This window comes from Puma concolor, chromosome C1, assembly GCF_028749965.1.
Source record: "Puma concolor isolate L17-30 chromosome C1, mPumCon1.1.hap2, whole genome shotgun sequence".
Taxonomy (NCBI): Eukaryota; Metazoa; Chordata; class Mammalia; order Carnivora; family Felidae; genus Puma; species Puma concolor.
This window is the reverse complement of record NC_141674.1, coordinates 88841454-88867793: the sequence shown is the minus strand read 5'-3', so window position 1 is coordinate 88867793 and position 26340 is coordinate 88841454. Positions and strand designations below refer to the sequence as shown.

General features: G+C 36.0%; 1 long non-coding RNA gene across 1 annotated transcript in view; it reads left to right on the top strand.

Moving 5' to 3' along the window:
- Positions 1–26118, top strand: part of LOC147578208 (uncharacterized) — a 66697-nt gene extending 40579 nt beyond the window's left edge. The window contains exon 3 of the long non-coding RNA XR_015254936.1: positions 24945–26118. This is a non-coding gene — a long non-coding RNA (uncharacterized LOC147578208). The remainder of the gene's footprint in view (positions 1–24944) is intronic.
- The last annotated feature ends 222 nt before the right edge of the window (positions 26119–26340 follow it).

Here is a 26340-nt window from a genome sequence, read left to right as displayed (position 1 = left end):
TGATTACTATCTCTCTGTCTCATTTCAATTCTTGAAAGACTCAGATTTATCATTGGACTGCCAGTATCTTGACGGGCTTTGGGCTAGATGATTATTCATGATTGAACATGAGGAGATGGGTGAAAGGGTCATAAAAATCTGTCTCTCTAGGGTCTGTGGTTATAGTAGATTCTAGAAAATGAGTGTCTAGGAGAGGAAATGACAGGCATGTCTACTATACTTGTTAAAAATTTTAAAAGTCAAGTTTTAAGGAATATTTAAATAATATATCATTACTGCTCTTAAATATTCAATATTAAAAGTACACTATATTTCTCTTCAGTCTTTTAATATGCATTTTTATAGTTATGATCATGTATGCATTTATATACTTTTATTTTGCTTTCTTGTTATTTCTTGATACAGCATAGTTTCCTTACATCATTAAAAATGCTAAAAGACAAGTTATAAATGGCCACCTCACGTTAAATTATTTGAGTGTATAACTCACTTAGCTATTCCCCTAATATTGCAAATTTGGCTTGTTTCCAACATTATAAAACTTAGGTTGATTAAATTCTTTGTTCATAAATTTTTGTCTGCATTTTGGAGGTAGATTTCTGGTGAGTAATAAGGAAGCAGGGTATGAAAATTTTAAGATTTTTCAATTGCCAAGTTATTGGCAAATTTCTGGAAGGATCATATCATTTTACAACATTGCTTTTGTTAATCCTTTTTACTTATCATCTATTGATGATCTAGGGGAAGATAGCAGTCCTGAGAATATGAGTCTTAAATTAAAATTTAATTCCAAATGTAAAGAGAGAAATCTAGATTTGTGCTTTCATTTTAACTAAAAAGTTTTATTTAGCAAAATAGAGGCACATTATGAAAAGTACTCACCCCCCTTTTATTCTGAAAGATCTATTCATTGAAGCCATATTTTTATTTTTATTTTTTTTATTTTATTGAAATCCAAGTTAGTTAACATGTAGTGTAATAATGGTTTCAGGTGTAGAATTTAGTGATTCAGCACTTACATATAACACCCAGTGCTCATTCCAACAAGTGCCCTCCTTAATGCCCATCACCCATGTATCCCATCCACCCACCCAACACCCCTCCAGAAACCCTCAGTTTGTTCTCTCTTTAAGAGTCTCATGGTTTGCCTCCCTCCTTGTTTTTATCTTATTTTTGCTTCCCTTCCCCTATGTTCATCTGTTTTGTTTCTTTAAATCCACATATGAGTGAAATCATATGATATTTATCTTTTCTGACTTATTTTGCTTAGCATAATATATATATATATATCTATATATATTTTTTTTTTTTTTTTTTTTTGCTTAGCATAATAGTAATATATATGCTATATATTAACACAGGTATGCTCCTGTGTTAATCTTCTTTATCCATTCATCAGTTGATGGACATTTTGGTCTCTTTCTATACTTTGGCTATTGTTGATAGTGCTGCTCTAAACATTGGGGTGCATGTGCCTCTTCAAATCAGCATTTCTGTATCCTTTGGACAAATACCTAGAAGTGCAATTACTGGGTCATAGGGTAGCTCTGTTTTTAACTTTTTGAGGAACCTCCATGCTATTTTCCAGAGTGACTGCATCACGTTGCATTCCCACCAGCAGTTCAAAAGTGTTCCACTTTCTCTGCATCCTCACCAACATCTGTTATTTCCTGAGTTGTTAATTTTAGCCATTCTGACAGATGTGTAGTGATATCTCATTGTGGTTTTGATTGGTATTTCCCTTATGATGAGTGATATTGAGCATCTTTTCATATGTCTGCTAGCCATCTGGATGTCTTCTTTGGAAAAGTGTCTGTTCATTTCTTTTGCCCATTTCTTTACTGGATTATCTATTTTGGGGTTAAAACCATAATTTAAAAATTACATTTGTTTCAGGGCACCTGGCTGACTCAGTCGGTGGAGCATGAACTCGAAGTTGTGATTTCAAGCCCCATGTTGGGTGTAGAGATTGCTTAAAAAGTAAATTCCAAAAAAAAAAAAAAAAAAAAAAAAATTCATTAGAAATTACATTTGTTTTGAACAATTATCTTCATTTCATTGCCTCAACATAGCCTGAACATAATGTGATAAATCATTTCAAATTCGTGACTCTATTGATATGTTCTTGTGTTTTTCACAGTAGAAAACTATTTATGAGCTTTCCCATACTTTATACTAATATTTTGTTGTATTATTTGGCTAAACTAATTTCATCGTCAATAATTGGCATCATATTATCCTGTCATACTGAATGGGCACTCTGATGTCTCATAATCTTAACCCCTATAACTAATGATTTTCCTAGAAGAACCTCCTTAGAAGGTAAAGTAATAGCATAAAAATTGAGGACATGGCTCTAAATTCAGACAGACATGATTTCATATATATGTCTATTATATATTAGCCTAAGTTAGGCAAGTTGTATAATACATTTTCCTCATCTGTGAAATAGGGATAATGCTAGAATTTGCTTTTTATGTCATTGTTGCAAGGAGTAAATGAGTTAATGCATGTCAGTTACTTAGTCCATAGTAAACACTCAAAATGTCAGTTAATATTATCGATTTAATAAGTTAATAAATGTTAACCATTAGCTATTTGTACTCTATTTACTTTATTATTTTTACTTTATCTAAATTTGATTCTCTAAAATAAATTAAAAACCCAGTTCCTATTTCAGCTTTATTTTCTCTATATATACTCCACTACATGCCACAGAACTGGCTTCTCCATATATATTTTTTCAAATCCTACTGGATTATTAATTTTGATGGAAAAATTTTCTCTATGTGACCCATAATGTAAATTGGAAGCCCATCAAATATTATTAAAACTTATATTTTTTGAAGATCACATCATAGTTATAATAAAAAATTAAACTTAGGAAAATTAATGCTGAATTCACTCCAGCCATATCACTTATTCAGCAGCACATCTATGTCAATACACATGATTGTATAGTGCAGCAGAATTTAGTAACAACAAAGCCACATATTTATTGAGTTCAAAGCAATTACTTGTTTATATAAAAGAGTGCTAAGGAGGTTCCTCTCTGGCTCAGTCAGTAGAGTACGTGACTCTTGATTTTGACGTTTAAGTTCGAGCCCCACATTGGGTGTAGGGATAACCTAAAAATAAAATCAATCAATCAATCAATCGATACTAAGAAAGAGAAAGGAAAAATTTGTGGGTGGCCTGATACTATCAATCAGACTTTGGTGGTCCTGTCAGCCAGCCTTTTACAGCCAAGTGTTGGTGTTCTTGAGCATGGAATAATTTTGTAGATGGCAAAGGTCATGAGAGACCATAAGAGAACAAGACAAACACAAGCTTACCTTATAATCCTGTCTGAACACAAAACATGAATAATTATGGAAGCCACAAGAAAGCAAACACCTCCCTTTCCTAGTTAATATGAACGGCTGTTGCTTCTTAACCAATTATTGCTTTAGCCTCACTCTAGTACACCTTTCCTATATAAATGAGATTTATTGAGAAACCCAATTATAAAATTGTCCTGCTTTCTGAAAGAACTCAATTCAGGGCATTCTTTGTCATACCCTCACCCAAATCAATCATAACCTAAATCCTACAATAAGTCTTTTCTAACTGCTCCTACCTGAAAAGTCCCACAGTTCTTCTTAGTATGCATTTTCTCTTAATGGTAGCAAGTAATCAACTTAATTTAATTCTAGGTATGTTCCTGGTGGTCTTTAACTGGAAGGCATTGACAGAATATAAAAGTTGTCAACCTACCCAGAAATTCTTTACTTTTACTCAACATCAGTTACCCATTTTGTTGAATATTGAGGTTACTTTTAAATTGTCACAGATGGGCTTTTAATATTAAAATCTTCTAAATTTTATATAGTTATATATAGTTGTATACCTTCAAAAATCAGTTCTGCAGATTGATGGTTGCCAGAGGAGGGAGTGGGCATAAGTGAAAAGGAATAAACTGGTAAAAAGTTATAAAATAAATAAGTTCTGGATTGTAATGTATAACATGGTGACTATAGTTAAAACACTGTATTGTATATTTCAAAGTTGCTAAGAGAATAGATTTTAAAATTTCTCATTACAAGAAAAATAACTATGTGTAGCAATGTGTGTTAATTAGACTTGTGTGACTTTTTCACACTACATACATAAATCATTATGTTGTGCACCTGAAACTAATGTTAAATGTCAGTTATATTTTAATACAAAAAAGTTTTTAAATTCAGTCTGTTTCTTCACTTAGTGATTGCCACACATGTTCTTTTTTTTATTTAATAATATCTCTCAAATAATGTGTTTTTCAAACAAATACTGTTAGATACTATTTACTTTATTTAAGATAAGCTAATTAAGAAGCTCATTAGAACCACATTCTGAACTGGAATGCACCATTTAGTAGCATGCTGAGACAGTTAATGACTTGTGATTTCAGAGTACAATGTGAAAACTTTATAATGCTGTACTTTTTAGTAGGATAAAGTAAGATGTAGTTAGTTACACTAATTTCCATATTGAACCACTGCCTGGAATAATTGTTTAATCACAATTAATATTTAACAGGATACACATTTAAGTAAATGGAGTCTTCTAGTGCTCTTTATCAGCTATAAATTTAATTTACTAGGGAAAAGTTTCTCATTAATTCCTTTTTCACCATTTTACCTACACTAATTAAACTAGTTTAGGGAATTTTTTTCTAAATTCTTATATTGAATGTCAGGGAGCAGAAGAAAAAGTATTACTCCTATCACACTTGTTACAAATGCACTGTTTAATCTACCAAAGATCAGTTTATGTTTATCTCCTACTTTGTCGTAAAATTTATATGTAACATCAATATGAGGCAATCTATTTTATGTTTAAAATAAGTAGTAGTTTATATGGACAATAATATGTTCAATGAAAGTGTGGAAGTTTCATACAAAATTAAATTTATATTTAGGTCAACTAGATCTTTTAAATTAACCACTATAGGTCAACAGTACTAGACTCTATTTGGCAGAAACATAAAGAAATAGAATAAATATTCTTTTTTTTTTAAAGATGCTTTTGGTAAGACTTAGTTATTCTGAGTTAAAGGACAAAAATTTGTTTGTGGGAAAAGAATTGAAAATAATAAGAGTGGACATTTATTGAGCACTTACCACGAATTAGGAATTGTTAAAGTAATCCATATGTATTAATTCATTTAATGGTCACACACATACCAAAAAAAAAAAGCCTCTGAGGAGAAGTGACACAACTTCTAAGTGCTCACCCAAACCATAGCCTCCTCTTCTTTTTCAGCTGGGAGTTCTTTCCCAGTTTCTTTTGTAGTTAGAAGTGGTCATGTGGTTGAGTTCTAACCAGTGGAATACAAAAGTGATCTGTAGTCCTTCCAGGGCTGACCCACAAAATTCCCACGGGTGATCCTCCATGTTCTTTTTGTTTTTTTCTGTTAATAGGAATAAAGACGTTTCCTACGATGTCCTCAGCAGATGCATGTTAAAAATAGAACATTTCTGTCTTGGATCACTAAAATTAAATCTCTCTTATATAAGTCAAACCTAATTATAACTAGTTATGAATAGTTATAACTCAATAGATGTATAAGGTCTTTTAGTTCTTAAAGGAATACAGTGTTCCTAAAACGACACCTAATCACATTTTGTACCCATATGATTCAACTTTCCATTTTTTCGTCTTTTCTTGTTGCATATTTTTAGAATTATATATATTTTCAATCTCATATTCTATAGCAGAATGCTCTGCACAGAAATATATTTGGATATGTCAATAAATAAACTGGAATTTGCTGCATACATTTCCTCTGATTTATAAAAAACTTGGAAGAGTCTTATGTCTGAGAAAACAAAGCTTCACTAAAAAAATTATATTTATAAATATAATTATATACCAAATCCTAAGAGATTTTTCTCTTCTAATTTATTTAAGAATAGTGAATTACTGGGGCGCCTGGGTGGCGCAGTCGGTTGAGCGTCCGACTTCAGCCAGGTCACGATCTCGCGGTCCGAGAGTTCGAGCCCCGCGTCAGGCTCTGGGCTGATGGCTCGGAGCCTGGAGCCTGTTTCCGATTCTGTGTCTCCCTCTCTCTCTGCCCCTCCCCCGTTCATGCTCTGTCTATCTCTGTCCCAAAAATAAAAAAATAAAAACGTTGAAAAAAAAATTAAAAAAAAAAAAAAAGAATAGTGAATTACTTAGGTTGTTATGAAAGATTGTTAAATTTCAATTTGAGATTTAAGTTTTAATCAGAATGGTTTGTTCTTTAATCTCTAGCCTCTATTATCTGTAAGTTGTTTCTCTGCTTAAAAAATTATATTTCCTTTTGGTTATTTCAGAGAACAAATAGTATTAAAGTAGAACTTTAAAACTTGGAGCAGAAAAAATATAAAGGAATATATTTAAAAAGGATAAATGTCAAGATCTTAATGGTCACTCTCCAGAAGAATAGGGTTAATGCCTTTTACACTGGAGATGCAAAGGTTTGTTTACATTCTAATTCTAAACTTTGTGTAAGCTTTTTCAGAAGCTTTGGACAGAAAAGAGCAAATAATTGGTGAAAAAATTATCACAGCTCTGTAGATTTGTAATATACTCTTGAACCTCTGCAATGAGTCTAACTGGGCCTTACAGGTCTAAAAAGAGCTGAGCACATTCTTGTAGTACATTCTATTCCTTCAAAACGTAAGGTATTTAAGTCTTACAACGGGTGTAAGTTGTAGGGAGGAAGTGTGAACACAAACATTTGGAAGAATAGGTTGACTTTTGATTAACTACAACTTACAAGCTTTTATCTTGGTTTTCATAGACTAGTTAGTAGACAATATTTCTCCTGGTAGCCCTGTGCCAGAGGGCTTGTTATCGCTATTCTAAACTGAAGTTTGGGAGAAGTTAAAAATTTTCCTGTTTGGATATGCAAAGAAAGAGAGGATGAAAAAGCTATGCATAGTGGAATTCGTGACACTGGAGGGCATGACAGATACATTTATGTAATCAGATGAACAATGTAGTAAATCATGGCATTTCACCAAATTGAAGACGTATATTTTTTTCCAAATAACTAACATATTTAAAATTGGGATGCATTTTACAACTGCTATCAACTAAGTGTCGATCATGATGTACTAGTTAATGCCTGCACCATAGCTATTCATATTTTACTCACCTCCTTGAGTTATGTGTGTTGTTGGAACTACATGTATTGTTACTACACACTACATAGTGTAACTGTAGAGACTACGAAGTCTTGAAATAGATAAAACAAATCTTACAGAGGATGGAATGACCAACTTCACAAATCATGCAAGATTATTGTTAGAGTGTTGAAACACATGTTTGTTTAAAGGCTTTCTGTTTGAACAAAAGGTGCCTAAGTTTCAGAAAAATGTAATTTGAATGAGGAACAAAGTAAAACTATGAGCTTATTCAGATAGAATAGCACTAGCATCACAACTTTCAGAGTGTATATCAGCAACTTAAAAGAAAAATCATGTAGACAAGAATCTTTTAAGAAATGCTGCATCACCAGCAATTTTGATGGCACAGAGAACAATACTGTGTTGAAAAAATAAGGAAAGAAATGACTCCAAGTTAAAAACAGATATAGTAGAGTCAGGCTTTATGATGAAGTTTCTAGGAACAAACAAATTTCTTTTTCTAGCATTTTTCTTCATGTGATATATGTTAAAAATACATGTTTAGGGGTGCCTGGGTGGCTCAGTCAGTTGAGTGTCTGATTTTTGATTTTGGCTCAGGTCATGATCATAGGGTCATGGGATTGAGCCCTGTGTCAAGTTTCATGCTAGCATGGAACCTACTTGGAATTCTCTTTTTCTCTTTGCCCCTCTCCCCTGCTTGCACTCTCTTTCTCTCTCTTTAAAATAAAATTTAAAAATATTTAAAAATCTATGTTTGAATAAATATAAAATATGTTCAATAAAATTATAGGTGAAAAACAATTTATCTCCATGTAACTGGGAGCATTTTGCTAATATTGTGTCATAAAAGATTGTGGGACATAATCAATAGCATCTTAGATTAAATAAAATATCATAATTTATTCTATGTTCCATGACCTAATATTATTTTCAAGCATATTAAAAATATAAGCACAAAGTTAAGGATATGTAATATTTATATGTTAAACTACCCATATATTGGTTGATCCCTTTTGCCCATCAGGCCAAAGTTTGAGGCTATTCCTCAATGAATCTACATCACTCTACTTACATAATAGGAAAAGGAAGAATGGCTTCATTATCATAATTGGCTCATAAAGATTGAATGCCTCCAATTATTGAGCACTAGACTGAGTGCTATTTGTGGACTACCTCATACAATCCTGACAAAGATTTACATCAGGTATTCCAGTGTGCAAATGAGGAAACTGAGGCTGAGAGAAATTATGCTGAGAGTCACATATTCAGTATGTAATGGAGCTGTAATTTTATTTTAGGCAATCTGGCCACAGCATTTATGCTCCACCACTGTACTCTATAGAAAAGCTATGCTGCATAGTGATTAAAACATAGACACAGAAGCCTGATCAGTTGGGTTCAAATTCCACTCTGCCATTAACCAGTTGTGTGGACCTAGAGAAGTGATTTAATTTCTCTGTCTCAATGGTCCCCTCTGCAAAATGGTGATAGGAATAATGGAGATAGTATCTTCTCCATTAGGACATTATAAGGATTAAATGAGTTAATATATGTAGAACATTAGAATAGTGTCAAGTGTATGATTAACATTACATAAATGTTAGACTTTTGTTATACCATCTCCTTTGTATTATGACTGATCAGAAAGAGGATTATCTGCCCTGAAAGAAACAACCTGGTGATCACAGAAAATTCCATCAGGCATTTTTTTATTTCTCTGCTGCATACATTTATTTTTTACCAGAAAACAAAGTATGATGGCTCATTTCCAATTGTTCTATTTAATTGAACAATTATGATTAAAGATCAGCATTATCTTTAATGAGTTTTCCTACAGCCACATTAACTCTTCTCTTTAAATTGGGTGTTTGGTGGATCTTTTGAATTTCTTGTTGATGATAGCAAATTCAAATTTAAAGTCATTGTTATATTCCCTTATTACAGGACTAGAAATGGATACTCTAAAGTTTGCTTCATGTTGTTAAAGACTTGTTTTCCCTAAAGATGAAAATTCAAAGAACATTTAAAAGGACACCTGAGGGGTGCCTAGGTGGCTCAGTTGGTTGAGCGTTCGACTTGGGCTCAGGTCATGATCTCTCAATTTGTGAGTCGGAGCCCCACGTCGGGCTCTGTGCTGACAGCTTGGAGCCTGGAGCCTGCTTCGGATTCTGTGTCTCCTTCTCTCTCTGCCCCTCCCCCACTTGTGCTCTGTCTCTCTGTGTCTATAAAAAATAAATAAAATATAAAAAAAATTTTAAAGGACACCTGAAAAATCACAAGGACAGATTTAATATAGTCATATAGGTTGTTAAAATGTATTTATGTTGTATTATTTTTCGAAGAAATATCACAATGAAATAAACTCTTGTTGATAGAACTAAGTTATTTGTTTTGGTTCTAAAAATTACCCAATATAGGGTACCCTATAGGCAATATAGGGTGGCTCAATCAGTTGAGCATCCAACTCTTGATTTTGGCTCAGGTCATGATCTTAACCGTTTGTGAGATTTAGCCCTGCATTGGGGTCTGTGCTGACAGCACTGAGCCTGCTTGGGATTCTCTCTCTCTGTCTCTCTCTGCTCCTCCCTTGTGCGTGTTTGTGCTTGTGCGCTCTCTCTCTCTCAAAATAAATAAATAAATAAATAAACAAATAAATAAATAAATAAATAAACTTAAAAAAAAAAAGAGATGTATTCTTAAAAAAAAAATTACCCAATATAGGGGCAGCTGTGTGGTTCAGTCAGTTACATCTGACTCTTGGTTTTGGTTCAGGTCATGATCTCAAGGTTTGTGAGATCCAGCCTGAGATCTCGACCTTCGTGCTAATAGCATGGAGCCTGCTTGGGACTCTCTTGCTACACCTCTCTCTGCTTGTGCCCTCTCTCTCTCTCAAAATAAGTAAACTTTTAGAAAGCACTTCATAAATATCTATTTTATAGGCCAATTGTGAAGATTAAATGTCTAATTAATGTAAAACATCCAATACAAAGACTCAAAATTAGTTGACTCTACTATTCTCCTACTCCTTTACACCCATCCTCCGCCCCAGCCTTTTTCAAAAAGTAGGATCACTCCTAGGATAAATGAGACACCAAGAAAATATTTTTGGTATAACTTACTATAGAAATAAGTAATCTGATTTTAAGAACTAGAAAATTTCTGGGCCCATAGGAGGTATTATGATTTGTTGATGAAGATTGAAAACAGTGGATAGAAAAAATACACAATCATATTTGTTTGTTGTCAATAGTATGAATAAAAATTCTTTATGGTGCTCAAGCATTATGCATTCCTTTTTAATTCAGGAGCTATTTCTTTTCATTCTTTATTGTCAAAGGTGTGATTCCTGTCCAGTGTCATATTTCCACTACAAGACAAAGATAGCAACTTATTTTTTACAATGCTATGGTCTTTGGAACATATTTTTATTGAAACAATCCAGGTCTTTTTGCCTTTCTATTTCCAATGCCATTTATTTGTCACTACTTAATGATGTTGCTCTCTCATCCATGTGGAATTTTATAGCATAAATATAGAGCAACCCATTTATAACAATGTCTTCTCTTAAACTCTAGGACACAATAATTGCAGTCCTAAAAATGTGATCTCATTTAATGTAGATTGCACCTGTACCTACATATACTGGCAGTGATGAGAGGAAGGATGAGGAACATTAGGAGCAGTGCAAGAAAAGTGGTCCTAGTTGTACAATGATTGATTGTCTGTTCTTCACCTAGAAAGGCTTAAAACTTATCTGGAAGAGCATGAAATCACATCAATTAAAGGCAAGAGAGGACGTTGATTGAAAGAACCCATTGGGGGCGCCTCGGTGAGTCAGTCGGTTAATCATCCGCCTTCAGCTCAGATCATGATCTCCCAGTTTGAGTGTGAGCCCTGCGTCAGGCTCTGTGCTGACAGCTGAGAGCCTGGAGCCTGTTTTGGATTCTGTGTCTCCCTCTCTCTACCCCTCCTCAGCTTCTGTGCTATCTCTCTCTGTCTCTCTCCCAAAAATAAATAAACATTAAAAAAAAAAAAGAAGAAGAAGAAAGAACCTATTGGTATTACAGAACAATAGTGTTGAAAGCCCTCAAAGAAGATATGCATAGCCACCCCTGGAGGATAAGATGGCTTAACACGTGGGTGGAGTCGGCAAAGAGAGTAAACACCCAGGATGTCGGGGGCAGGATATTCAGAGTAAAAAATGTCTGCTGCCAGTCCCACCTCCCTTGGGTGTTGTTGACCAAAGTTGGCACAGCAGTTAAACTATATACAATTGATATCCATGCACAAGGCCATACATAAAGCTCAAGACCAATGTTCTGTGAAAGACTAATATATCTCATAGCCTTGAACTTGGCCTGTATTTGAAATCCCCTCAAAAATTATATCAATAGGATTCTGGAGGCCAATCTTACATTAAAGAAATACTACCCCAGCCAGTAGAAATGATTGGTTTGCTAAGCCACCTTCCAGGAAACAGAGACCAACTATGGTTCCTATAAGTATAAACCCAAAACTACTCATGCCATCTAGTCAAGACCACACTTAGGGTAGAGAGTTGGAGGGGTGCCTGGGTGGTTCAGCCAGTTGAGTGTACAACTCTTGATTTAGGTTCAGGTCATGATCTCACAGTTCATGGGTTCAAGCCCTATGTCAGGCTCTGTGCTGACACTACAGAGCCTACTTAAGATTCTCTCTCTTCTCTCTCTATCTCTCCTCCTCCTCCTCCTCCTCCTCCTCCTCCTCCTCCTCCTCCTCTCTTTCTCTCTCTCAGTAAATAAATAAACTTAAAACAAAACAAAACAAAAACAAGGATAGAGAGTTGGAGAGTTCTTCAAAGGGGAAAAGTAGGGATCAACTTCTTTGTGGGTGCTGGGCTGGGCTTGAGAGGCCCTGCCCAAATGGCCTTGACAAATAAGATACTCTAAATTATGGAGTGCTTCAGTTGTGGGGACTCAAACAATGGCCCTACTATCCCATGTATGGGACTGATTCTTCACAAGACTTTTAGTCTCTCTGAGATCCTTGAGTTGTATAGCAGGGATCACTACTTAGTCTGACTTCTGAATCTTCTGTAAACTTATTGACATAAGCCATTCCCTAAGACATAATCAAATTAGTCATTAAAGGATATCTTATGCCAAGTTACAAGTCAATTTTCTTAAAAATTTAAAATCCTGTCTATATCTAGCATGTTTCCCAGATCCCATCCAATTTTAGCCTTCCCCCATTAATCATAATGGTATCAGTGTACTCAGAAGACTTGAAAGAGTGGGCCTACAAATGGAAGCTTTGCCCTATATTCAAAGGTGTTTTTCCTAAGGGTTTTATCAACTGATCTTTTTTTTCTTTCTAATATATTTTTAGCATTTTATGACCTACAGCACACAATTGTTAACAGATATATTCTTGGCTCTCGACAAACATCTTGTCACCAAGGATAGCGTCTCTGATGTTAGACAAATGTAAATATTACATATCAAGCCTTATCTCATTCATCATGTCACCACAATAAATTCTAAAAGAGAACTGAAAGAATCAAAGATTTTAAAAATAAACATAATATAATATATTGAAGAGTGACAATATAGTATCCAATGCATTTGCTGATTACTCACCTCTAATTAAGTTGAGTATACACTATAGTTCTTCCAATTCTGTTTCATGATCCCCACCTTTAAACCCTCAGTAACTAACCATGTTAGCTACTTTTCAGACTTTTGTTTTAATTCCTCCCATAGCTTTTAGATATTCCTCTTTGTACCTGTTTCTTTTTCCTAAGTGCTCACCCTACAGATTACAATATGCATCTTTAATTTATCACAGCATATTTCAAGTTAATATTTTGTCACCTCACAAAAAGTGAAATGATCTTAGTAATAGTAATCTTTTTTTTCGATATATGAAATTTATTGTCAAATTGGTTTCCATACAGCACCCAGTGCTCATCCCAAAAGATGCCCTCTTCAATACCCATCACCTACCCTCCCCTCCCTCCCACTCCCCATCAACCCTCAGTTTGCTCTCAGTTTTTAAGAGTCTCTTATGCTTTGGCTCTCTCCCACTCTAACCTCTTTTTTTTTTTTCCTTCCCCTCCCCCATGGGTTTCTGTTAAGTTTCTCAGGATCCACATAAGAGTGAAAACATATGGTATCTGTCTTTCTCTGTATGGCTTATTTCACTTAGCATCACACTCTCCAGTCCCATCCACGTTGTTACAAAGGGCCATATTTCATTATTTCTCATTGCCACGTAGTACTCCATTGTGTATATAAACCACAATTTCTTTATCCATTCATCAGTTGATGGACATTTAGGCTTTTTCCACAATTTGGCTATTGTTGAGAGTGCTGCTATAAACATTGGGGTACAAGTGCCCCTATGCATCAGTACTCCTGTATCCCTTGGGTAAATTCCTAGCAGTGTTATTGCTGGGTCATAGGGTAGGTGTATTTTTAATATTTTAAGGAACTTCCACACTGTTTTCCAGAGCAGCCGCACCAATTTGCATTCCCACAAACAGTGCAAGAGGGTTCCCATTTCTTCACATCCTCGCCAGCATCTATAGTCTCCTGATTTGTTCATTTTGGCCACTCTGACTGGCGTGAGGTGATATCTGAGTGTGGTTTTGATTTGTATTTCCCTGATGAGCGACGTTGAGCATCTTTTCATGTGTCTGTGGGCCATCCGGATGTCTTCTTTAGAGAAGTGTCTATTCATGTTTTTTGCCCATTTCTTCACTGGGTTATTTGTTTTTTGGGTGTGGAGTTTGGTGAGCTCTTTATAGATTTTGGATACTAGCCCTTTGTCGGATATGTCATTTGCAAACATCTTTTCCCATTCCGTTGGTTGCCTTTTAGTTTTGTTGATTGTTTCCTTTGCTATGCAGAAACATTTTATCTTCATGAGGTCCCAATAGTTCATTTTTGCTTTTAATTTGCTTGCCTTTGGGGATGTGTCAAGTAATAAATTGCTACGGCTGAGCTCAGAGAGGTCTTTTCCTGTTTTCTCCTCTAGGGTTTTGATGGTTTCCTATCTCACATTCAGGTCCTTTATCCATTTTGAGTTTATTTTTTTGAATGGTGTAAGAAAGTGGTCTAGTTTCAATCTTCTGCATGTTGCTGTCCAGCTCTCCCAGCACCATTTGTTAAAGAGACTGTCTTTTTTCCATTGGATATTCTTTCCGGCTTTGTCAAAGATGAGTTGGCCATACTTTTGTGGGTCTAGTTCTGGGGTTTCTATTCTATTCCATTGGTCTATGTGTCTGTTTTTGTGCCAATATCATGCTGTCTTGATGATGACAGCTTTGTAGTAGAGGCTAAAGTCTGGGATTGTGATGCCTCCTGCTTTGGTCATCTTCTTCAAAATTACTTTGGCTATTCGGGGCCTTTTGTGGTTCCATATGAATTTTAGGATTGCTTGTTCTAGTTTCGAGAAGAATGCTGGTGCAATTTTGATTGGGATTGCATTGAATGTGTAGATAGCTTTGGGTAGTATTGACATTTTAACAATATTTATTCTTCCAACCCATGAGCATGGAATGTTTTTCCATTTCTTTATATCTTCTTCAATTTCCTTCATAAGCTTTCTATAGTTTTCAGCATACAGAAATTTTACATCTTTGGTTAGATTTATTCCTAGGTATTTTATGCTTCTTGGTGCAATTGTGAATGGGATCAGTTTCTTTATTTGTCTTTCTGTTGCTTCATTATTAGTGTATAAGAATGCAACTGATTTCTGTACATTGATTTTGTATTCAGCAACTTTGCTGAATTCATGTATCAGTTCTAGCAGACTTTTGGTGGAGTCTATCAGATTTTCCATGTATAATATCATGTCATCTGCAAAAAGTGAAAGCTTGACTTCATCTTTGCCAATTTTGATGCCTTTGATTTCCTTTTGTTGTCTGATTGCTGATGCTACTAGAATTTCCAACACTATGTTAAACAACAGCGGTGAGAGTGGACATCCTTGTCGTGTTCCTGATCTCAGGGAAAAAGCTCTCATTTTTTCCCCCCTTGAGGATGATGTTAGCTGTGGGCTTTTCATAAATGGCTTTTATGATGTTTAAGTATGTTCCTTCTATCCTGACTTTCTCGAGGGTTTTTATTAAGAAAGGATGTTGAATTTTGTCAAATGCTTTTTCTGCATTGATCAACAGGATCATATGGTTCTTGTCTTTTCTTTTATTAATGTGATGTATCACGTTGAATGATTTAGGAATGTTGAACCAGCCCTGCATCCCAGGAATGAATCCCACTTGATCATGGTGAATAATTCTTTTTATAAGCTGTTGAATTCTATTTGCTAGTATCTTATTGAGAATTTTTGCATCCATATTCATCAGGGATATTGGCCTGTAGTTCTCTTTTTTTACTGGGTCTCTGTCTGGTTTAGGAATCAAAGTAATACTGGCTTCATAGAATGAGTCTGGAAGTTTTCTTTCCCTTTCTATTTTTTGGGATAGCTTGAGAAGGATAGGTATTATCTCTGCTTTAAATGTCTGGTAGAATTCCCCAGGGAAGCCATCTGGTCCTGGACTCATTTTTTGGGATATTTTTGATAACTGATTCAATTTCTCCCCTGGTTATGGGTCTGTTCAAGCTTTCTATTTCCTCCAGTTTGAGTTTTGGAGGTGTGTGGGTGTTTAGGAATTTGTCCATTTCTTCCAGGTTGTCCAGTTTGTTGGTATATAATTTTTCATAGTATTCCCTGATAATTGCTTGTATCTCTGAGGGATTGGTTGTAATAATGTCATTTTCATTCATGATTTTATCTATTTGGGTCATCTCCCTTTTCTTTTTGAGAAGCCTGGCTAGAGGTTTATCAATTTTGTTTATTTTTTCAAAAAACCAACTCTTGGCTTCATTGATCTGCTCTACAATTTTTTTTAGATTGTATATTGTTTATTTCTGCTCTGATCTTTATTATTTCTCTTCTTCTGCTGGGTTGGGGTGTCTTTGCTGCTCTGCTTCTATTTCCTTTAGGTGTGCTGTTAGATTTTGTATTTGGGGTTTTTCTTGTTTCTTGAGATAGGCCTTGGATTGCAATGTATTTTCCTCTCAGGACTGCCTTCGCTGCATCCCAAAGTGTTTGGATTGTTGTATTTTCATTTTCGTTTGTTTCCCTATATTTTTAAATTTCTTCTCTAATTGCCTGGTTAACCCATTCATTCTTTAGTAGGGTGTTCTTTAACCTCCATGCTTTTGGAGGTTTTCCAGACTTTTTCCTGTGGTTGATTTCAAGCTTCATAGTGTTGTGGTCTGAAAGTATGCATGGTATGATCTCAATTCTTCTCTACTTATGAAGGGCTGTTTTGTGACCCAGTATGTGATCTATCTTAGAGAATGTTCCATGTGCACTTGAGAAGAAAGTATATTCTGTTGCTTTGGGATGCAGAGTTCTAAATATATCTGTCAAGTCCATCTGATCCAATGTATCATTCAGGGCCCTTGTTTCTTTATTGACGGTGTGTCTAGATGATCTATGCATTGTTGTAAGTGGGGTATTAAAGTCCCCTGCAATTACCACATTCTTGTCAATAAGGTTGCTTATGTTTGTGAGTAATTGTTTTATATATTTGGGGGCTCCTGTATTCAGCACATAGACATTTGGAATTGTTAGTTCTTCTTGATGGATAGACCCTGTGATTATTATATAATGCCCTTCTTCATCTCTTGTTACAGCTTTTAATTTAAAGTCTAGTTTGTCTGATATAAGTATGGCTACCCCAGCTTTCTTGTGACTTCCAGTAGCATGATAAGTAGTTCTCCATCCCCTCACTTTCAATCTGAAAGTGTCCTCAGGTCTAAAATGAGTCTCTTTTAGACAGCAAATAGATGGGTCTTGTTTTTTTATCCATTCTGATACCCTATGTCTTTTGGTTGGTGCATTTAGTCCATTTACATTCAGTGTTATTATAGAAAGATATGGGTTTAGAGTAATTGTGATGTCTGTAGGTTTTGTGTTTGTAGCGATGTCTCTGGTACTTGGTCTCCCAGGATCCCCCTTAGGATCTCTTGTAGGGCTGGTTCAGTGGTGATGAATTCCTTTAGTTTTGTTTGTTTGGGAAGACCTTTATCTCTCCTTCTATTCTAAATGACAGATTTGCTGGATAGAGGATTCTTGGCTGCATATTTTTTCTGTTCATCACATTGAAGATTTCCTGCCATTCCTTTCTGGCCTGCCAAGTATCAGTAGAGAGATTGGTCACGAGTCTTATAGGTCTCTCTTTATATGTTAGAGCACGTTTATCCCTAGCTGCTTTCAGAATTTTCTCTTTATCCTTGTATTTTGCCAATTTCACTATGATATGTTGTGCAGAAGATCAATTCAAGTTACGTCTGAAGGGAGTTCTCTGTGCCTCTTGGTTTTCAATGCCTTTTTCCTTCCCCAGATTGGGGAAGTTATCAGCTATTATTTCTTCAAGTACAACTTCAGCACCTTTCCCTCTCTCTTCCTCCTCTGTAATACCAATTATGCATAGATTATTTCTCTTTAGTGCATCACTTAGTTCTCTAATTTTCCCCTCATACTCCTGAATTTTTTTATCTCTCTTTTTCTCAGCTTCTTCTTTTTCCATAATTTTATCTTCTAGTTCACCTATTCTCTCCTCTGCCCCTTCAATCCGAGCCATGGTCATCTCCATTTTATTTTGCAGCTCATTGATAGCATTTTTTAGCTCCTCCTGGCTGTCCCTTAGTCCCTTGATCTCTGTAGCAATAGATTCTCTGCTGTCCTCTATACTGTTTTCAACCCCAGTTAGTAATTTTATGACTATTATTCTAAATTCACTTTCTGCTATATTGTTTAAATCCTTTTTGATCAGTTCGTTAGCTGTCGTTATTTCCTGGAGGTTTTTTTTTTTTTTTTTTTTTAATGTTTGTTTATTTTTGAGACAGAGAGAGACAGAGCATGAATGGGGGAGGGTCAGAGAGAGGGAGACACAGAATCTGAAATGGGCTCCAGTCTCTGAGCTGTCAGCACAGAGCCCCACGCGGGGCTCGAACTCACGGACCGCGAGATCATAACCTGAGCCGAAGTCGGCCGCTCAACCGACTGAGCCACCCAGGCGCCCCTCCTGGAGGTTTTTTTGAGGGGAATTCTTCCGTTTCGTCGTTTTGGATAGTCCCTGGAGTGATGCGGAACTGCAGGGCACTTCACCTGTGCTGTCTTGAATAGCTTGCATTGGTGGGTGGGGCCACAGTCAGACCTGATGTCTGCCCCCAGCCCACCGCTGGGGCAACAGTCAGACTGGTGGGTACCTTCTCTTCCTGTCTCCTAGGGACAGGATTCACTGTGGGGTGGTGTGGCCCATCTGGGCTACTTGCACACTGCCAGACTTGTGGTGCTTGGGATCTGGCGTATTAGCTGAGGTGGATCGGCAAGGTGCAAGGGGGCGGGAGCGGCAGGCTCTGCTCGCTTTTCCGTTGGTGATCTGCTTCAGGAAGGTCCCTACGGCACTGGGAGGGAGTGAGACCTGCCGCTGGAGGGATAGATCCGAAGAAGCACAGTGTTGGCTGTTTGCGCAGCGCAAGCAAATTCCGATATGAACTGTTCCCTTCGGGATTTGGCTGGGGGATGAGTGAGGGAGATGGTGCTGGTGAGCGCCTTTGTTCCCTGCCAAGCTGAGCTCTGTCGTCCCAGGCTCAACAACTCTCCCTCCCGTTGTCCTCCAGCCCTCCCGCTCTCCAAGCAGAGCTGTTAACCCATAACCTTCCAGATGTTAAGTTCTGTTTGCTCTCAGAACACACTCTGTTTGGCCCCTCCGCTTTTGCAAGCCAGATGGGGGCTCTGCTTTGCCAGTGGGCTGCCCCTCCACCCCGGCTCCCTCCCGCCAGCTCCAGAGAATCGGTTCTGCTAGTCTTCTGGTGGTTTTCTGGGTTATTCAGGCAGGTGTGGGTGGAATCTAAGTGATCCGCAAGACAGGGTGAGCCCAGTGTCCTCCTACGCTGCCATCTTCTGACCTAGCCAGTAATAATCTTTATTATCCTGATAAACATTTGTTGCTAGTACCATTATATTTTCAGGAAATTGTTTTCCAGCTTAAAAACTTGAGTGTGACGATCTTTCTGAAACTTTTAGTCCTAATTTTAAAACTACCCTGTGCTTCTAGAATAAACTTAACTGATCACAATTATTTTAATTTAACTTAATTTAATTTAATTTAAATTGTTTTTTATATAGAAAGAACATGATCAGGGAAAAGATGCAGAGGGTCAGAGAGAGGAGAGGGAGAATCTCAAGCATGCTCCACGCTCAGTGCAGAGTCTATTGTGGGGCTCAATCCCACTACCCTGGGATAATGAACTGAACCAAAATCAAAATCAGACATTCAACTGACTGAGCCACCCAAGCACCCTACAATATTTTATTTTTAAAATTCATTGTAGGAGTCAGTTTGGATATATTTTGTTTATAATTTTGGAATGCATGTTTGTGAGTTCAATAAGCCACAGTTTACTTCCTAGAACTGTCTTTGTAATGTTTGTTATCAAGTTTTTATTAGCTTCATAAAGGAAAATGGGTGTGCTTCTTTTCTCTATACCTAAAATTATATTTGTGAAAGACTATAATTATTTATTATTTTTAAAAAAAAAATTTAAATGCTTTTTATTTATTTTGAGATAGAGAGAGACAGAGCATGAGCAGGGGAGGGGCAGGGAGAGGGAGACACAGAATCTGAAGCAGGCTCCAGGCTCTGAGCTGTCAGCACAATGCCTGATGCAGGGCTCAAACCCACAGACTGTGAAATCATGACCTGAGCTGAAGTCGGATGCTTAACTGGCTGAGCCACCCAGGCACCCCTATTTATTCTTTTTTTAAACATTTATTTATTTTTGAGAAAGAGAGGAGAGAGAGAACACAAGCTGGGGAGGGGCAGAGAAAAAGAGAGACACAGAATGGGAAGCAGGCTCCAGGCTCTGAGCTGTCAGTGCAGAGCCCCATGCGGAGCCCAGATTCACGGACCGTGAGATCATGACTTGAGCCAAAGTCAGATGCTTAACTGATTGAGCCATCCAGGCGCCCCTATAATTATTTGTTTCTTAAAAGTTTGATAGAACTTGCTGGCCTAATTATTTGTGCTTAAAGTTTTCTTTATTGAAAGATTTAATTGTGATCCAATTTTTAAAATAAACGTAGCACTTTTCTATATTCATTCACTTTTTTGATTCGGATTCAGTAGGATGTTTCTAGGAATTTTTCTAGTCCACCTATTTTCAAAGTTGTTGTAAAAATAATTGTTATATCTTTTATTATAATTTTAATGCCAGCAGCAAGTGCAATTAGTTATGTCCCCATTTCATTTCCAATCCTCTTTATTTGGGCCTTCCCTCTTTTTACTTGATCAATTTTATGACTTTTCTTGATTTTATAAATTTTTGCAAGACCAACTTTTTTTTTATTGAACATCATCTGTTTTTGTTTTTAATCTTATTATTTCCTTTCTTTTTTTGACAGAATCCCTTTTTTATTTTGTTTTTTCATTTTTTATTTTTATTTTTTTAATAGTGACTACAAGACACTTTGTTTTTGAACTTTCACAAAAATTTTAATATGACCCAAACTTGATATGAAAAGTACATGATAATTATTGAGCTATAATATTTTATCTTTTTTTAGTCACATGGTTCATTTTATTTGTTTTTATTATTTAAATTCCAGTTAGTTAACAGTGTAATATTAGTTTCACGTGTACAATATAGTTATTCATCACTTCAGTACTACACCTGGTGATTATCACACACATGCACACACACAGAGTTCTAAAATGAGCTCAAATGTGTGTCTTCTTTGTGGTTAAGTAATATTCCATTATATATATATTATAGATATAATATATATGTCACTTCTTATTCATTTATCAGTTGGTGAAAACTTGGGCTATTTCATAATTTGGCCATTGTTGATTATGCTGCTATAAACATCAGGATGCTTGTATCCCTTTGAATTAGTATTTTTGTATTCTTTGGGAAATTACCTAGTAGTGCAATTGCTGGATCATAGGGTAGTTCTATTTTTAACTTTTTGAGGAATCTCCATACTGTTTTCCAGAGTGGCTGTACCAGTTTGCATTCCCACCAACAGAGCAAGAGCGTTCCCCTTTCCCCACATCCTTGCCAACATCTGTTGTTTCTTGTGTGTGTTTTTTTATTAAGTTTATTTATTTATTTCGAGAGAGAGAATACATGTACATGCATGTGCATGTGTGAGCAGGGGAGGAGCAGAGAGAGGTGTAGGGAGAGAATCCCAAACAGGCTCTACACTTTCAGCACAGAGCCTGATGTGGGGCTTGATCTTACCAACTGTGAGATCATGACCTGAGCCAAAATCAAGAGTTGGATGCTTAACTGACTGAGCCACCCAGGCACAACTGTGTTGTTGATTTTAGACATTATGACAGGCGTGAGGTAATATCTCATTGTAGTTTTGATGGGTATTTAACTGATGATGAGTGATGTTGAGCATCTTTTCATGTGTCTGTTGGCCATCTGTATGTCTTCTCTGGGAAAATCTATATTCATGTCTTCTGCCCATTTTTATTTTTTTATTTTATTTTTTTAAAATTTTTTTTGTCAAAGTTTATTTATTTTTGGGACAGAGAGAGACAGAGCATGAACGGGGGAGGGGCAGAGAGAGAGGGAGACACAGAATTGGAAACAGGCTCCAGGCTCTGAGCCATCAGCCCAGAGCCTGACGCGGGGCTCGAACTCACGGACCGTGAGATCGTGACCTGGCTGAAGTCGGACCCTTAACCGACTGCGCCACCCAGGCACCCCTCTGCCCATTTTTAAATTGAATTATCCATTTTTTGAGTGTTGAGTTTTATAAGTTCTTTATATATTTTAAATACTAAACCTTTATCAGATATGTCATCTGTGAAGATCTTCTCCCATTCTGTCAGTTGCCTTTTAGTTTTGCTGATTGATTCCTTTTTTTGTGAACAAGCTTTTTATTTTATTGAAATCCCAATAGTTTATTTTTGCTTTTGTTTCCCTTGCCTCAGGAAACATATCTAGAAAGAAGCTGCTATGGCCGATGTCAGAGAGTTTACTACCTATGTTCTCTTCTAGGATTTTAACAGTTACCTATCTCACATTTAGGTTTTTCATCCATTTTGAATTTATTTTTTTGTGTATGAGGTAAGAAAGTGATCCAGTTTTATTCTCTTGCATGACTTGTCCAGTTTTCCCAACACCATTTGTTGAAGAGATGGTCTTTTTTCCATTGGATATCCTTTTCTGCTTTACCAAAGATGAGTTGACCATATAGTTGTGGGTCCATTTCTGGGTTTTCCGTTCTGTTCCATTGATCTGTGTGTCTGTGTTTGTGCCAGTACCATACTCTCTTGGTGACTACAGCTTTGTAATATAGCTTGAAGTCTGGAATCATGATGCCTCCAGCTTTGCTTGTCTTTTTCAAGGTTACTTTGGCTATTTGAGGTCTTTTGTGGTTCCATAGAAATTGTAGGGTTGTTTGTTCTACCTCTTTGAAAAATGTTTGTGGTATTTTGACAGAGATTACATTAAATGTGTATATTGCTTTGGGTAGTATAGACATTTTAACAATATTTATTATTCCAATCCATGAGCATGGAATGTCTTTCCATTTCTTTGTGTGATCTTCATTTTCTTTCATCAGTGTTTTATATTTTTCAGAGTACAGATCTTTTACCTCTTCGGTTAGGTTTATTCCTAGATCTCTTTTAGTTTTTGGCACAATTTGGTGCCTTGATTTCTCTTTCTGCTGCTTCATTATTGGTTATAGAAATGCAAGATTTCTCTACATTGATTTTGTATCCCTCGACTTACTGAATTTGTGTTATCAGTTCTAGCAGTTTTTTTGTGGAGTTTTTCAGGTTTTCTATATAGAGTATCATGTTATCTGCAAATACTGGAAGTTCGACTTCTTCTTGCTCATTTGGCTACCTTTTGTTTCTTTTTGTTGCCTGATTGCTGTGGCTAGGACTTCTGGTACTATGTAAAATAAGACATCCCTGAGATGAGAGTGGACATCCATGTCTTATCAATTTTATGATTTCTTGATAAATTGATAAGTTGTCTTTATCAATTTTATGATGGTAGAGAAAAAGCTCTGTTTTTCCCTATTGGGGACGATGTTAGCTGTGGGTTTTTGTATATTGTCTTTATTATGTTGAGGTATATTCTAGCTAAACCTACTTTTTTGAGAGTTTTTATCATGAATGGATTATGAACTTTGTTAAATGCTTTTTCTGCATCTATTGGAAGGATCATATGGTTCTTTTCCTTTATTAATGTGGTGTGTCACATTGATTGATTTGAATTATTGAACCATTCTTAAAACCCAGGAATAAATCCCACTTGATCATGGTGCTCATGTGAATGAGTTTTTTAATATTAGATTCAATTTGCTAATATTTTATTGAGAATTTTTGCATCCTTGTTCAGTGATATTGTGGTTCTCTTTTTTAGTGGATTCTGTATCTCATTTTGGTGTCAGGGTATTCCTGGCCTCAAAGAATAAATTTGGAAGTTTTTCTTCCTTTTCTGTTTTTTGGAATAGTTTGAGAATAAAATTTTAAAAAATGATAATAGTAAAATAAAAATAAAAAGGAAGCTGTATACTATTTCCCCTAGAGCTAAAGCTTTTGCAGTGCTCTATGATCCGAAGACTTGGTGCATACAGAGGGTTTGTGTTGGTCTTCCGGGGAAGAGCCTGTTGCACTGATTCTCAGAGGGACTTGCCCCAGTGTAGACACGCCTGCAGGGTGCAGTGGGATTGGTGTAGGTAGCTCCTGCCTCCAGTAGGCGGCATTGTTTTGTCCCTGACTTTGATCAGTGCTATGGACAGGGTGAAAATGGCGTTGCCCTGCTTGCTTGACCCCTGAGTGGGGAGCTCATGCCCACCACCCTTCAGGAAGCCTTCACGTAAGAGCAGACTTTCACTTTTCCGTGTGTCCCTGGCCTCACCCTGCCTTCACCCTGCCTGCGTCTGAACTGCCCGCCTGCCAGGCAGCACAGCACTCCTGTGCTTTATGTCAAGTCTGTGGCTAGGCTCCATAACTCCAAATTTTAGGGATCCAAGGGTTTGGTCCTTCACTGATCCCCTGGGGGAGGGTCTCCCTGCACTACTGCCACCTGCAGGTTTGTTACTGGGGACATTATAGCTCACACATATTCTATAATTGCCAAGCTCCTCTGAGAATAGGCCTACGTAAATCAGACAGAAAGGTGTCATTGAAGTTAGGATTATGTTAGCCTACTGGCATGTAATGGAAAAGTGCCAAGGAGTGTAAGATGTTGACAAGAAAGTGTTTGAAGTATTAGGCCATAGCAAGGGGAAAATAAAGATATATCAATAATCTTGAGCACTCAGTGAAGTAAAAGATAAGTGAATAAATGGAAAGATAAGAGGTTGGAGTCAGAAAATTACAATATATTAATTTATACTTTTCAAGTGTTCATTAGAATGTCTAGTTTAAATAGAGGAAAATAACTAAAACTAAGAAGTTGGATTGAAAACTAGTCATTGGATTGATTAATTTTTTTGGCTGACTTGAGTCAGAAAGTTTTACCTTGAATATCCATAATGGTAACTGTAACTTAATCAATATTGAAATATTTCCCAGTTTACTTGTATATAATTACAAAATTTAATACTGCAAACAATGAAATTTTATCTTTTATGGATTTATCAAAGTATATTGTCATTTAAAATCAATGAATTAATACTGTGTTAATAAAATAAATGTATACAATCTATTAAAAATAAGAAAGTTTTACAAGTACTCATTTGTGCTTTTAGCTTGGAAAGAAGTCCATGGTGAATGAGGAAGAATATGCTGTTAATGCTCTAAGATAAGACAGATTTATTCTTTTATATCAACTCATGTTCACACGTTTTTTAGAAAAAGAAGTCATACCCATAATATAATGTTTTTTTCCTTAATTTTACATAACAAAAATATTGCCATTAACATACATTTTAGGTTTATCTTCTTTGGAGTTATCAAAATTTATTAATCTTTTTGAATAAATCAGCTAAGACCTTGTCAGATATCACTTTGTTTTTAAATTGGAATACACAGATATTTATGGAACCCATTGATTTGTGTGGGGTTTAAAGATTTAAAATATAAACTGGCACAGTGCGTCTAATATTTTAAACTTAATATTACAATTATACCACTGTTCTTCATTGGATAAACCTTTGACTCAGAGCAGCTACCTACAGATACTATGTTGTTGTTATAGTAGACCTGTAGAGGTCACTATTAACAGACAAATGAAAAGCATACTGGAATTACAGGTTAATATAGCTAAATCTGAAATTGTGTGTGCCCCAAATTACTAGAAAGACCATAGTACTCCCTTGCATAAAGACATTATAAAAATGTAACAAAAATTTAAATCAGAAATTTTTAGATAATTAAATGATGAAAGTAAATCTTACTACTTGGGTGAGAGAGTCACATCATATGATTTAAAATTTCCCATCTCTGCAGTTTCTTAAACAAATTGAAAGAAGAAAGACCCCTTAAATTTAGTTTTAAGAATTTTCTGTTGTTTATTTTGTCTAATATTTTGTATAATATTTATAAGAATATACAGCAAAAAGATAGATGAAAGCAGGACCTTGTTTGGATTCTCTAAACATAAGCTATATCTTATAAAGTGTAAATTTTACTTTATTAAAAACAAAAACCTGAGGAGATATTTCTAATAAAAAGTGGTATAAAGTAATCATTTTTAATGTTCATTCATATGGGTAGTTATCAGGTGGGTATATGTGGGGAAAGAGCAGGACTAGTCAATAGAGAAACCACCCTTACCACGCGAATGCCAGTAAAACCCCCTTAAAATGAAGGGAATCTGTCATCTTGTGTAAATTCTCTTCTGCTTCCATAAACACAGCCGTAATCAATTAAAGACCCACTTGTGAAGGAGCCATTGTTTGCAGTTCCATTCAGTTGCTGAGTTGTCTTTTAGGCTGCCCATGCGGAAACCCTGGTAAGGTGATGAGAAAGTTCAAAGCACCTAACTTTGCAATGTGGATTTTGTTATTGAAACTTCTCTTTATATTTTTATTCATTTAAAAAAATGTGGTATATGTAGTGTATATGTTCATTGGTTATTTCAAGAAAGAGAAGGGACTTAACATAACAAAGGATGAAAATGATCTCATGACATAATTCTGTGCA